At 36.1% G+C, this 13,431-nt stretch overlaps 2 protein-coding genes across 6 annotated transcripts in view; both read left to right on the top strand.

Annotated features, from left to right (window-relative positions):
• Positions 1–13,431, top strand: part of LOC142354724 (oxysterol-binding protein-related protein 8-like) — a 43,998-nt gene that overhangs the window by 16,713 nt on the left and 13,854 nt on the right. The window lies entirely within an intron of this gene.
• LOC142354723 (vinculin-like) overlaps positions 12,462–13,431 on the top strand; it is a 290,445-nt gene continuing 289,475 nt past the window's right edge. For all 3 annotated transcript variants that reach the window (XM_075407100.1, XM_075407099.1, XM_075407098.1), the window contains exon 1: positions 12,462–12,465. The gene's annotated coding sequence lies outside the window, so the exon portion shown is untranslated. The remainder of the gene's footprint in view (positions 12,466–13,431) is intronic.

The raw sequence follows: 13,431 nt of genomic DNA on the forward strand, positions 1-13,431 counted from the left end.
TGGTTGACGGAAAGGAAAAGGGATTTTGTAAATTGGACCCTGTAGGCAGAGAGAGAATGAGAGGGAAATTTTTCGGCAAAATTAATTGACGTTGGCTGGTAAGTTACACAATCAGCTGTGGCCGTCAGGAACAGAAATCTGAGGCCGAAAACTAATTGGTTACAATACATATTAAATTGCAATTAATTAAATTTCATTCTGCTTGTAATAATAAAAAATGTGGAAATTCGGAGAGCACTAAGCATATTTAATATTTCAAACAGCAAGAGTTTTGATTTTTTTTGTCACGTTTGTTGTAAATATGGTTATTGTTCTGGCCCACGAAGTGAGGAAGAACTATGAGCTTAACTGTTTTTAAGTGCTCTTGAACGTAGTTCATAGCAATTATTGTAAACGTGTGTCTTTTTTTATGCAAAATTTTCGCTTGACAATTTTGACTTCTGGAGTGACTTTTACGCTCTTGACTTTTTGCATTTCGCGTGATCTAAAATTCTCTCTCAATCACAATTTCAAGCAGCTGAACTCAATTGGCGGCAATTTAATACTAAAAGTCAAAGGATAAGTGCGCCGAAACTGTTGCCATTTTTTACTTTAAATCTTAATAGTGGTATATGTTAACCTCTAATGTGGTTATTTGAAGCCCACTATAGAACTTCTTAGTCCCATTTAGGATCCCCCTCCTCCCCCCCCCCCCCCCCCGACTGAAGCAGGATACAAGTGATTAGAGCTCCCACTAGTCGTTCAAGAGCAATTCTTCTGACGTTTAGTCGGTTATGTTTTTTTCAGTCAATTTGGCCGATCGATATCTAATTGAAAGATATGAATGGTATCATTGAAAGCCCGTCGAATTTCGAATATTCTTATGGAAAGATTTTTTGAATTTGGATTTTTTTGACAAGTTATTAAGGTTTAATTTTTTGTGAACAACTGGTTAATTCTCTCTTTTTCTTTTTTAAACTTCTAAGTCAAGATTTGGTCCTTTTTGATTGTTCCAACTTTTATGAACATTTCCTTTTTTTCTATAACTTTGATAGATCCTCTCGAACGCAGTTGTTGTAAACGGGTATTTTCTATATTGCCAAAAATTTTTGCTTGGCCAATTTCTTCTAGAACGTTTTCTCGATTTCACTGGACTTTTTCACACTTAACTTTTATTTTCGAGTAATATCAATTGTGAGCATACAGAAGTTAAGCCAGTTGCTAAAATAAAACTGACCGCGAGAGAACGCCTGTCATAGCACTTGTAGCTTAGTAGTTACTGTCCTGGGATCTCATCCGGGATGTCGTGGGTGCGGACACCGCTCTAGACAGCAATTTTTGCACCATAACAGTTTCTGCAGCCTATGCCACTTCTAAATTGATTGTCTTGCCTGTCGTTCGGAAGCAAGTCCTTCAACAATTGTCGGTTTATGTTTTCTACAAGTTTGCGAGACTGTTTCCCTTTTCTTTACAAAGAGCAAAATCATATTTGACTCAATTTCTCCCAATTTTTCAATAATACTCTTAAAAATGCTGACATAATTTAATTCATCTACAGTGATGGTCACATTTAGCAACCACACTCTTTGCAGTGGCGCCAATTTTTGTTAAGTAGAAGCAATTTTTATCCACTTTGGATGCGAACATTCCCGGTATGAACGGAGGTTCTAAGAGTTCGAAATCTTGCTCATTGCTACCGAGGTAGCCAATGGCTCGCCAGTTGTTTGAGATTAGTTGGACCGACGTTTTTCGGTTACCTTTCGGGTTTTTAACATTACTCGAATTTAACATAATTTATGGACACTGTAAAGGATTGAATGAAAATTGTAATGACCGCTGGTGATAACCGAGCTTCATCACTGAAACTCTTTGAAATTTACTCAGTAGCCGCCCTCATCTTCTCAGCCGCATATAAGAGCGCTCCTGTTTTTTATAATCCAAAAAATTTGGACATTAGGGCTGTCTTTTTTATAGCTGCGAAGCTGTAAACTGAGCGTAGCTATATTGCGGTGCTCTTGGTTTTTTTTGGAATATGGACTGGAGCTGTTCGTGGTCTAACTGCTGGTGCTACTACCCTTGGTGGGGCCAGTGGTGCTGCTGGAGGTGCTGCTGCTGCTGGTCCTGCTAATGGTCCACCTAGGGGAACATTTATGGTCACTCTGACTGGGTCTGGTTTCACTTTTGTGGATTGTTTTATCTCCTTTTCTTGTTCGTTTATCAGTTCCGGGATATGTTTATCAATTAAATCTGGTTCCATGTGTTGTCGTCTTAATGGATCAGGTTGAAAATTTGCAGGATCCATGACTTTGAACTCTGCAGGGGTTTCACTTGGCTTAATTGGTTTCAATCTGATGTGATGAACACATTGTGTATAATTCGTGTTTACAGTAAGGACTTTTTCCACTTTATATAGCGGTAGCCATTTCTGAACTTGAGAAGCTATTACAGTTGATTGTTCTAGTAGCTTAGGGTTCAAAAGTAAACAGAATGATTTCTCCGGAATATGTTTTGTTGAGGCTTTTTGGTCATAATACTTTTTGTAATTCAAGTAAGCAGTCGTCAGTTTTTCTTTGTTTTCTCCAAACTTTTGCATCATGGCATCTTGCAGTTCATTTACGAAATATGAATTTACTGCTACTGCATCCATTACTTTTCTAGAGAATCTAATATCAAGGGGTTTTTTTGGTTCTCTGCCATGGAATAAAGTTGAAGGAGAACAATTTGTTGCTGAGTGATATGAAGTATTATGAATGAACGTTGCCAGAGGAACATATTTATGCCAGTCTTTCCATTGTTTATCAGTATTGAGCTTCGAAATTCGTTTAGTGGTCCGTGAGATCGCTCTACTGCCCCAATGGTCTGAGAGTGCTTTAGTGAGGCATGTTTTAACTTTACTTCTAGTAAACTTGCTATTTCTGACATTAATTCTGAAGTAAAATTTGTTCCTAAGTCACTAAGTATTGTTTTAGGATTGTAGCTGTGTTGGAAGAACACCTTTACTAATTCTCAGGCTACTGTGTCAGCATATCCATTGGTTAACGGAACTGCGAATAGGTATTTTGTATAGAAAACATCTATTCCACTCAAAACATACTTAAACTGCGAGGACCTTAGAGGGCCCACTAAAGCGATTTGGAGCATATCTCCTGGATGTGATTGTAATGAACTGACTGGTTGCAACTCAGGTGTGATGTGGCCTTTTGCAACTCTGTTTAATTGGAGACAAGTGAGGCAATTTTTAATGAAACTAATGAAATGTTCGGTGAAAACTGGGTAACAGAATCGCTTTCTAAATTCTTGAATTGTTGCTTTTGTGCCTAAATGACCTGCTGTTTGTGATTTATGGAGCCTATATATAGTCTCTTTCCACAAATGTTTAGGTACACAGAATTGTTTATGAAGTACTTTTCCAGTATCATAATAAAAATTCCGGTATAAGACATTCCCTTCAAGAATTAATCTATTTGTATGCTTGTGATACTTTTTTAAGTTTGTTGAAGCGTACTTTAAGTCTGGTTGTTGAGTGTTTTGTTGAATCCAGCTTTTTACTGTTCTAATATCTGCATTTTTTTGCTGCTCGTCTCCTAAGTTAAAGCTAATTAAGTTGTCTGTAAGGTCTGGGAACTCATTTAATGGATTTGGGTACTCAATTGAATTTATTTCTTGTTTTATTTTAAGTTTAAATAGCCCTTGAATTTCTGTAATGGGAAAATTAGTTTGTCGTTTCTTGTATTCATCATAGAAGCCGAGTTTCTTAAGTACATCAAGTTCGTCACTATTAATTTCATCACTAAAGTTTTCAGTATCAAGTAATACATTCAGTTCATTATCAGGATTTTGTGCTTCTGTATCAATTTCTATTTCTTTAACTGGAATTCTGTCTGTTAATTTCAAAGACATTGTTGCTGTTTTATCATTCTCCATTCGAGAGAGGAAATCTGCTGCGTAATTAGCACGTCCAAGAATGTGAGCAATTACGATGTTAAAGGCAAGTATTCTGTCTAAGCAATTCCTAAGTTATGGCGGTATTACTTTCGACTGAAAGAATTAAGTACGGCATTTGTTGTCAGTTAGTATAATTACTTGTTTACTTGATCCCCAAATGTAGTGTGAAAAGCAATCCAGCGCGTAGTACAAAGCTAGGAACTCTTTGTAATAGATTGAAAATTTTAATTGTTGCGTTAAACAAGTGCGATTCAAACGATACGGGAGCGTATGTTTTCCTTTCTTTCTTTCCTGTTTCATTTACGTAGTCTTCCACCATTAGTACAAAACCTTTACCGTGGTAACTAACGTCACAAAGAATTACATACTGCAAGCCTGGTTTTGGCAATCGCAATGTTACATTTGTTGCTTCCACTTCCAAGTCCTTCTTTATTACTTCTAATGCTTTTACATGTTTTTCTGTGGTTTCTATTACTGAATCCTTCTTCAGGAGCTTGTAAAATGACATTAGTTTCTCACCTAAATTAGGGATGAAATTTCGGAAGAATTGGGTGAAGCCGATTAATCGTTTTACTTGCTTTGTTGTTTTCGGCATTTTGAATTTATCGAGGAATTTAGTTATTTTCGACTTTTTGGTGATATTCCTTCTGCAGTGATGTTATTTCCAAGGAATTCCATTGCGTCTGTTGCTATTTCACACTTTTCGGGCGACAGTTTCAGTCCTGATTGACGTATACAGATAAATATTTCTCGCAAAGAGGGTACCAATTGTTCAAAATTTGTTACTGCATTTCCAATATCATCCATAAACTGGGTACAATTTCCTTAGGCTAAGCATGGGTCCAAGTAATGTCTAATAAATGAGCTAAATCCAATTACTGATTTATTCAATCCTTGGGCAAGACATTTATAAGCTTAATTTCTCGAAGCAAAGTTAAATGCTAGCAGTTGCACTGATACATCGTCTGCCATTTGCACTCAGTGATATGCTTGAGAACAGTCAAGTTTTGTAAACAGATATTTCCCGGCAAAGTAATTTATTGCATCACTCATGTTCGAAATCGGGTAATTTGTATTCACATAATCGTTTTTCAGCAAATGATTTACTTTTCTCAAGTCAATTAACAGTCTAAGTCTTCCTGAGTTCTTTCGCTGTGCAAAAAGGGGACTACTATATCTTGATTGAGACAAAGTTGTTATTAGTCCGTATTAATGCATTAATGCTAGTTCTACTTGTAGCTCATTTCTCAGATGGATAGGCGTTGGAGGGCCTTGTTCATAAATTGGTATGCTTCTTTCTGGAGTTAACTTTATTTTTAAATCTGTATTATATCCTACGTCAAATCTATGTTTTGCAAAGATATCACTGAATTCAACTAGTAGTTCACCTACTACTGCTTTTTGTTCATCATTGAGGGACGATTTTTCCCAAGGAAACTTGCTCAAAAGGGTGATTTTATCCTGATGATTACCCTTTGGATCTAATTTCTCCAATTCTTGCAGTTTTAGCAGTTGCTCAAATATTTCTCTTTGCAAGGGCGACAAATTAGTCGGATCAGGGCACGTTTCAGGCGTTGGAAACCACAATTTTTCATATTCTGGAGCTGGCTTTGATGGTTGGACTTTTCTTTTTGGAGTATCTGACTTGAATTAGTTGATTTATTTCTGTTAAATGATTTTCACTTTTTTGCGACATTTATTAACTGAGGGTCTACTTGTAACAATTTTTCAGCTTGATCAGACGTTAAGAACGAGAATTTGGCTATTTCTCCACCTTTATTTATAGTGACTGGGTGGTCAGTAATGTTCAGGACGTAGATGTAAAGAATATTATTTTCAGCAACTTTAAAGAAGACGTTAATATTACTTCGCTATTTTTTTCAAAGATTTCGTGTGGCATGATTACCCCGAAGCTTGCATTCTAGAACTAATTGTTGATTTGGCTGTAGTACTTGCTTTTTCTTCGTATAAACTCCAAATTTTTTACGCTTTAATACCCTTCTGGGTTGCTTTTCTGGCTTTATTTCATTGATTTGCAGAGTTTGATCAGGGAATTTTATGTAGCTTTGTCCTGGGCAGATGCTAACTTTATGTTTAACAAAGAATGGATTGCCTAATATTACAGGAGTTGTGACAGTTAATACAAGGAAGTCTTCAGTGAATGTTTGTGTGCCCAATTTAAATGTAACTTTAATTGCTTTGTCAATTTTAACTATATTTCCGTTTGCCATTTTAACTTTTTCTTGATCAGGCTTTTCTATTTCTGTTATTGAATTGATATTTGTGTTTATAAGTTCCTTGTAAAACTCGCGGCTTATCACGTTTGCAAATGCTCCTGTATCAATTAGTGCGCGTCTTTCTAATTCTCCATTAAATTTAACTTTAACGTAGGATAATGTTCTAACTAAAAGTGGGACAATACTGAATAATTGCTGAACATGTGGTACTGGCTTTGGTGTGGGTTGAGGTACTTGTGTTTGGAGTCGCACAGAATTATTCACTTTACTTTTATTATTATTACTTTTGCGTTTTCTACGCTTTTTGTTACTTTATTATAAACTGGTTCTATTACTTTATTTAAACTAGGACTGGACGTGCTTCCTTTATAATGATTAACTGAGTTTTTATAGTTTTTATTTTGCTTTTTAAAGTTGGGTGGCTTTATTAGTTTTTTAGTTTATTAAATGGAAAATTCATATCTCTCATATTACTACTTTGAAGTGCACCAGCACGACTAAATTCTTTTGCTTTTTGCATACCATATCGGTCTTGTGCTGGGCTATCATAAACTATTCCCTGTCTAAGACGGTTTTGAGGGGTATTTTTTGTTGGAAACCGGCAAATAGGTCTGTTAACATAATCTGGGTGAACAAATGGAGGGCTATCTGAAGGTTGAGTCCAATAATTCCAAGTTTGTGGCTGTTCATTATAATAAAATTGTCTAGGGGCATTAAATTGTCGTCTAAGCGCTCGGTAATTATTAGCACGGGGGGCATATTGGTGCTGGGGCCGATAGTTTTGCTGAAGTTGACCATAATTGGCCTGATATTGACGGTAATTTGGTCGATAATTTTGATATTGCGGGCGGAAATTTTGTCTATAACTTTGTTTGTAGACTTGTTGCGGGTATTGTGATGTGACGATGTTTACTGGGCCTTGTTCTGATGGCTCATTTTTAGGTGCTGTGCTCTGTTCAAGTTTTTGCTCAAGTTCTTGTTGATTATTTGAGATAGTAGTTATTGCTTTTAACATTTTATCAGTGTTTGTTTCTGTTATTTCATTAAACCCGTCGTCAAAATACTGTTCTCTATTACACATCTCCCTAATTGCAATTTGTTGGCTCGCTAAAGTACATAATTGATCAATGGTATCTGTGTTTGGCCTTTCTAACAGCTTAGGCTTAAGCCAATTTGGCATAGACCTAATGAAGAAGCGCTTTATTTGCTCGTTTTTTCGATTTTCTGACATCTGAAGGGCAGAATCTCTTGCTGCTGTCTCTCTTTCGAATCTACAGGCTTCAGGATCACCTGCTCTTGCTGGCGCTACTACTATTTCGGGTGCTGGATACGCTTTATTTGCTTCAGTCCTTAACTTTACTAAGAAATTTTTCACTGTATCAGTTTTTGGATTGAACTTTTGGTTCTCTAACTTTATTATTCTTATCTCTCTCAAGTCGTCTTGTGTGAATCTATTTCTTAGAGCTGTTATACTATCCGCAAAAACTAGTCTGGTAGCCTCTGGTAGGGTTAAGAAGTATCTTAAAGGATCTCCTTTTAAATATAATTGCGGAAAGTTCGCTTGTTGCGTGGCTGCGATTGCTGCAACTCCGATTGCACCTGTTATTAACTGTTCAATTTAGTGGAAATTGTCAGTTTGTGATCAGAGAAGAGTGATGTTGATTTGCGCGTGTGCCATTTTGCTTTCTACCTGTTTAGATTATATACTTATCGTTCAATCAGTCTTATTTTCGTTCTAAAGTATTAAATAGCACACTTAAGTTAATGGGAGAGATTAACTGGATAATAGAGATGAAAGGGTTAAATGAGTAGCAAAAGAGATCAGAAAAAGAAACTACTGAAACCATTCGATCAGGAAATCACAAATATGGGCTACTTATGAACCTATACTTAAAGCCACGGTCGAATCGTCAGAATTATATCGTTGAAGCCGTATGGGCCACCGAAGTCTCACCATTAGAGAGTGCCCCTTAGTCTAGGAGAATTCGTGGGGACCACGACCGCACAGGCCTTGTGGAAGCTGCACTCAGATAGACAACAGCATATTGACCGAAGAATATTTAAGTGATGGTTTCAGTAATTTAGCTTATTCTGATGTTATCTGGTAATCAGTAATGATGTTGTCAAGATTAATGTCTCTATCTGATTGAAGTTTTTTACGAATAAGGCCAAATTTGCTAACTTTTTGATTTAGACTTTTTGCTGTCCAATAAATTGCAACACGTTTATCATCTTTATCTAGCACATAAATTACAATGGACTTATAAACTGGAGAGGAGAAAGCGCTTACTATCTGAGCTTGTGTTTTATTGCTGTTGTGGGTGTAATTAATGTTATTTCCTTCAATATGTTCAAAATTGGGGGAAGCGCGACAATTATTAATAGCGGGGAGAATTTGTTCTTTATAAATTGACATAAAAAAGCACCAACATTAATTTTACAAATTCATTTACTCACAATGTCCTCGTATGCAAATACCCTGTGTTGTTTTTGTCCGTTGTGGCGGCTGTGGTTGAGTTTTTTCCAGTTAATGTTCACTCAAGCACTTTTGAATTATTGTTGCATTTTGTCCACAAAGACAGAAACAGTTTCCACCCATTCTTTTCTTAGTTACTGCTTTCTGCCTTATCGTCTTGTTCGGAAAGGAAGTGCTGGATGCTGGTTGAAGATTCTTGAGGTAGTGAAGTGAGAGAAAATAACGAATTTGTCAAAAGAAAATGTCAAATTAATCAAAGAATTATTCGGAATTTCGATCCGTTAAACTGGGAAACAGTTAATAACTCCTGTCACCATGTTACGCACTGATTTTAAGCGTGTTCCGCATGGTGTTTTCTGAGATTAATATTGGAGGTAATTAACTTGAATAATCAGCATTTTACAAGGACTTATTTAGATGTTTCACAGTGCGATTTTTAGCAGATATATTTTGAATAAATTTAGCTAGTGATGGCCTTTTAATGAGCGGTTCGGATGTGCGATATATCCACTAGTTTGCCTTGTATTCCAGAGTTTTAATCGTTTGCAATTATGCTCTTAGTAAGCCTGATCTAACTTAATAATTAATAAAGATTTATCCAGTTCAATCTTTAATTTTTTCAGCAAAAATAAGGTAACAATTAATATCGAGAAGTTTTCTAGTTCTATCAAAGTTTTTCAAGATCTTAATCAACTGATTGTCAGGTTGGTTCTCCGGTGTTCTGGCGATCGCAAGTTCCGCAGGGCTGCACCTTGAGCTGTATTAGTCCTTCGCAAATATTCACTGATCTACAAGTTGGGCAATTTCCGGCTTTTGCACGTCTCTCGGTGTTTGTTAAGTACATATACAAGTTCCGTATTAGCACCTACTTTATCAGAAAAATTACTTGACCAAGTACATAATCTCTCATGAAGTTATTTACTAATTATGCGAATTTATCTTCAGGAAACTCAAAAAATTAAATATTGAGGCTTTTAGGCATTTGATATGTTTATCAGTAAACTGTCAATCTGCGGTTGTTTTTCATAAACATAAACAAATTAGGTCTTACAGGCGTAGATGGAAATACTGGCTATATATGGCCTTGAAACCAAATGAAAACCATAGCAATCACCCATGGATATTTCAAGGAATATCATCACGCAACTATGAGGGACGAAATAGGGGCGTGACACTTTTATTTTCGAGTAATATCAATTGTGAGCATACAGAAATTAAGCCAGTTGCTAAAATAAAACTGACCGCGAGAGAACGCCTGTCATACCACTTGTAGCTTAGTGGTTACTGATCTGGGATCTCATCCGGGATGTCGTGGGTGCGGACACCGCTCTAGACAGCAATTTTTGCACCATAAGTTTCTGCAGCCTATGCCACTTCTAAATTGATTGTTTTGCCTGTCGTTCGGAAGCAAGTACTTCGAAAATTGTCGGTTTATGTTTTCTACAAGTTTGCGAGACTGTTTCCTTTTTCTTTACAAAGAGCAAAATCATATTTGACTCAGTTTCTCCCAATTTTTCAATAATACTCTTAAAAATGCTGACATAATTTAATTCATCTACAGTGATGGACACATTTAGCAACCACACTCTTCGCAGTGGCGCCAATTTTTGTTAAGTAGAAGCAATTTTTATCCACTTTGTATGCGAACATTCCCGGTATGAACGGAGGTTCTAAGAGTTCGAAATCTTGCTCATTGCTACCGAGGGAGCCAACGGCTCGCCAGTTGTTTGAGATTAGTTGGACCGACGTTTTTCGGTTACGTTTTCGGTTTTTAACATTACTCGAATTTAACATAATTTATGGACACTGTAAAAGATTGAATGGAAATTGTAATGACCGCTGGTGATAACCGAGCTTCCTCACTGAAACTCTTCGAAATTTACTCAGTAGCCGCCCTCATCTTCTCAGCCGCATATGAGAGCGCTCCTGTTTTTTACAATCCAAAAAATTTGGACAATAGGGCTGTTTTTTTAGACCTGCGGAGCTGTAAGCTGAGCCTAGCTATATTGCGGTCCTCTTGGTTTTTTTTTGTTTCGTCGTCTGACGCTCTTTTTTCGTTTTACATTTGTTCACACAGCAAAGCTGAAAAAGTCAAAGTTTCTGAATGACTTCTTCCACTCACTAACGGCATTTGCGCGCGTGACGTCATTTCTCACTCGCTTTAGCGAAAGTTTTTAGGTTATTTGCGTGATTAGATTTTGATCATACGTGACTTACCTCACTCAATAAAATGACTTTTGCACTTTAAAACTTAAGTTCAATTTGAATTTGTTTAAGGTTAAAGGAACTCATATATGCAGTAAGGTCCTAATAAGAGGCTTCTGTGGAATGAATTTTAACAAGCTTTATTAATTTATCGCGGAATGTTTTTCATTTTTAGCCTAGTTTTTTAAGCTTCGTCCATTTTTTTTTTCAATTTAGATCTGTATCTGTTTCTATCTCTATTATATGGCACGCAGGTCTATTCTTTCGGAGCTATTCCGGTAATCTGCCGGCTATGTTGTAAGACGTTTTCGCAGATTTTTCCATGACTTGATCTTTCGAAACGGGATAAAGCGGTAACGCCAAGTGAGTTTGAATTTTCAATAGAAGCCCAATGTGCCCTAAGCTGGTTTTTTTTTAGTTTTGCCGGTGCTCAGTAGAATGACGCTGCTGAGAAGTCCTCATTTCAATGTGAAATTGTCGTTTTCGGGCGTTTTGAGCCCAAATGGTGTTAGTTTTCACGTTTTTTGTTATTTGTTTGAAGTTCTTGTTTGATGCATTTTAATTCAACGTTTTTTGTCAGAGGTCATTGAGGTCTTGCAAGCCGCATTTTTTGTCTGTTTTCGTCTTTTTAATTACTTAAAGTATTGATTTTTGGATTTTTTCATATTAAAAATTTGCCATTTTTTGAGTTTGAGCCTATTGTTTTTCGTCGAATAACATTTGTTTCGTTCACAGCTTGTTCAGCATTTTGCGTTCAACACTTCTAGGCTTTTTAACTTTTCTAGGCTAATTTGACTCCTATCAATGTGCTTTTAGGCGGTAGTTGAACAGCAAATTGATTTAGAATAGCAGAGTCTGTATTGAGAAACAAAACAACAAAAAGGGGATTAACCCATGAAGCCCCATTTTAGATGCCCACTTTTTCATTTGTCTTAGTTAACCTATCTTATGCTTATTGGTATTTACACTGGTCATAAAGTTCTTATAATAGTATCCTTATGTCCGAATTCAAATTGACATCAACATAGTGCACAATTTAAAGATGTTTTTGTACAAAAATTTATTTTGTTTCTTTTCTTCTTCTGTGATTTCAGTCCCAATTGGGTGGGGTTGGGGTTATGGGAATCAATTTTGGTTAATTTTCCAATCTGCCGCGTATGATTTTTATGCGCCAATTGAATTTTTTAGGGCTTATGGATGATTTACTGGATGATTTCTGCAGACAAAAATTTGTTCTGACGTTATCACAAAATTTTAGCGACTTTCTAATAAAATTTGCAAAATTTTTCGCAATATTTTTGAAAATCTGTCATTTGTTTGCATGTTTCGTCCCTTAGGAATGCATTGTTTTTGGGCTTGAAAATGGTTTGCTGGATAGTTTCTACAGACAACGCAATCGTTTTAAATTTATATCACAAATTTGAGCGGCCTTCAAAAAAGTTTGCTATTTTTTTTAATGGCTGCACAGCGATAGCTGGGCTGATATCGGCCTTCTCTTGGTTTTTTGTTTCGTCGTCAAGATTTATGTTACGACCATATGATAATCACTTCAAATCAACTTTTTATTCATTCATGCAATTTCAACTGAATTGCGTGAGACGTAATTTTTCACTCTTATTAAATCGAGTTTTTTGTCACACGTGTCTTACCTCACTCTCACAAATGACTTCCTGACGCAGAAACTGACTTTTCTTTACTTAAGTTCAAAGAGATAAGGTCAAGTGAGTGCGTGCCACTCTAATTAAAGGTTATTTGCGAGCACCTAATAGAAACATTAATAACTCATCAGATTCTTAATCGAAATGTAACATATCAGCATTGGATAAAAAGAATTTTTTGGTCTGTTTCTTTTATTATCTTTTTGAGACTGCAGATCTACAAAGCTATTGCGGCTGTTTTTTGGCAATCTGCCAGCTATGTTTTCTAATTTCCGAGTTTTTGTAATTTTTGATCTTTAAAGGCCAATGTATCTTTTTAGGTTTTGCGGATGGTGCACTGAAAAGATTCTAGAGACAAAAAACTGTTTTGAAGAAATGATTTGGTTTGGTAATATCTCGAATTTGAGCGACTTTGAGTAAAATTTCCACTTTCTTTTTTTTCAAATTGCTTTTCATTTTCTCAAGTTTTTAATCTTCAGGGGCCAAGAAACCCTTTTGAAAATTTGTCCTCGGGTTGATGGATATTTTAAAATGCGCAGAGTTTGGGTTTCAGGATTTTAGCTTCATGTTTTTGTAGCGGTGCTAATTTACTCTATATTTGGCTAGCATTGTTGAATTGTTCTGCTCATCAGGTACAGTAGTTTATAGTTTTTCAGTCACTACTTTGGATTTCAGTCAATTTTTTGCGATCAATTTGTCGAACAAAAGTTTGTTTTTTATTTTGCCGCTTTTTGACATTTTGCATGAAATCTTCTTGACGTCTTCAGGCTAGTTTCATTCTCATTAATTCAGCTCAAATTGCTTTTAATTAGCAGTTTCTCAGGAAAGAAATCTAAAATAATGAGAGTTATTATCAAAAAACGAAGGCAGAAATGGGAACGGGATAAACCCATTAAGCTCATTTTTAGATGTCAGCTCCATGAACTTTTTT

Source organism: Convolutriloba macropyga, chromosome 15 (assembly GCF_964194025.1).
Source record: "Convolutriloba macropyga chromosome 15, txConMacr16.3, whole genome shotgun sequence".
NCBI classification, from domain to species: Eukaryota; Metazoa; Xenacoelomorpha; order Acoela; family Convolutidae; genus Convolutriloba; species Convolutriloba macropyga.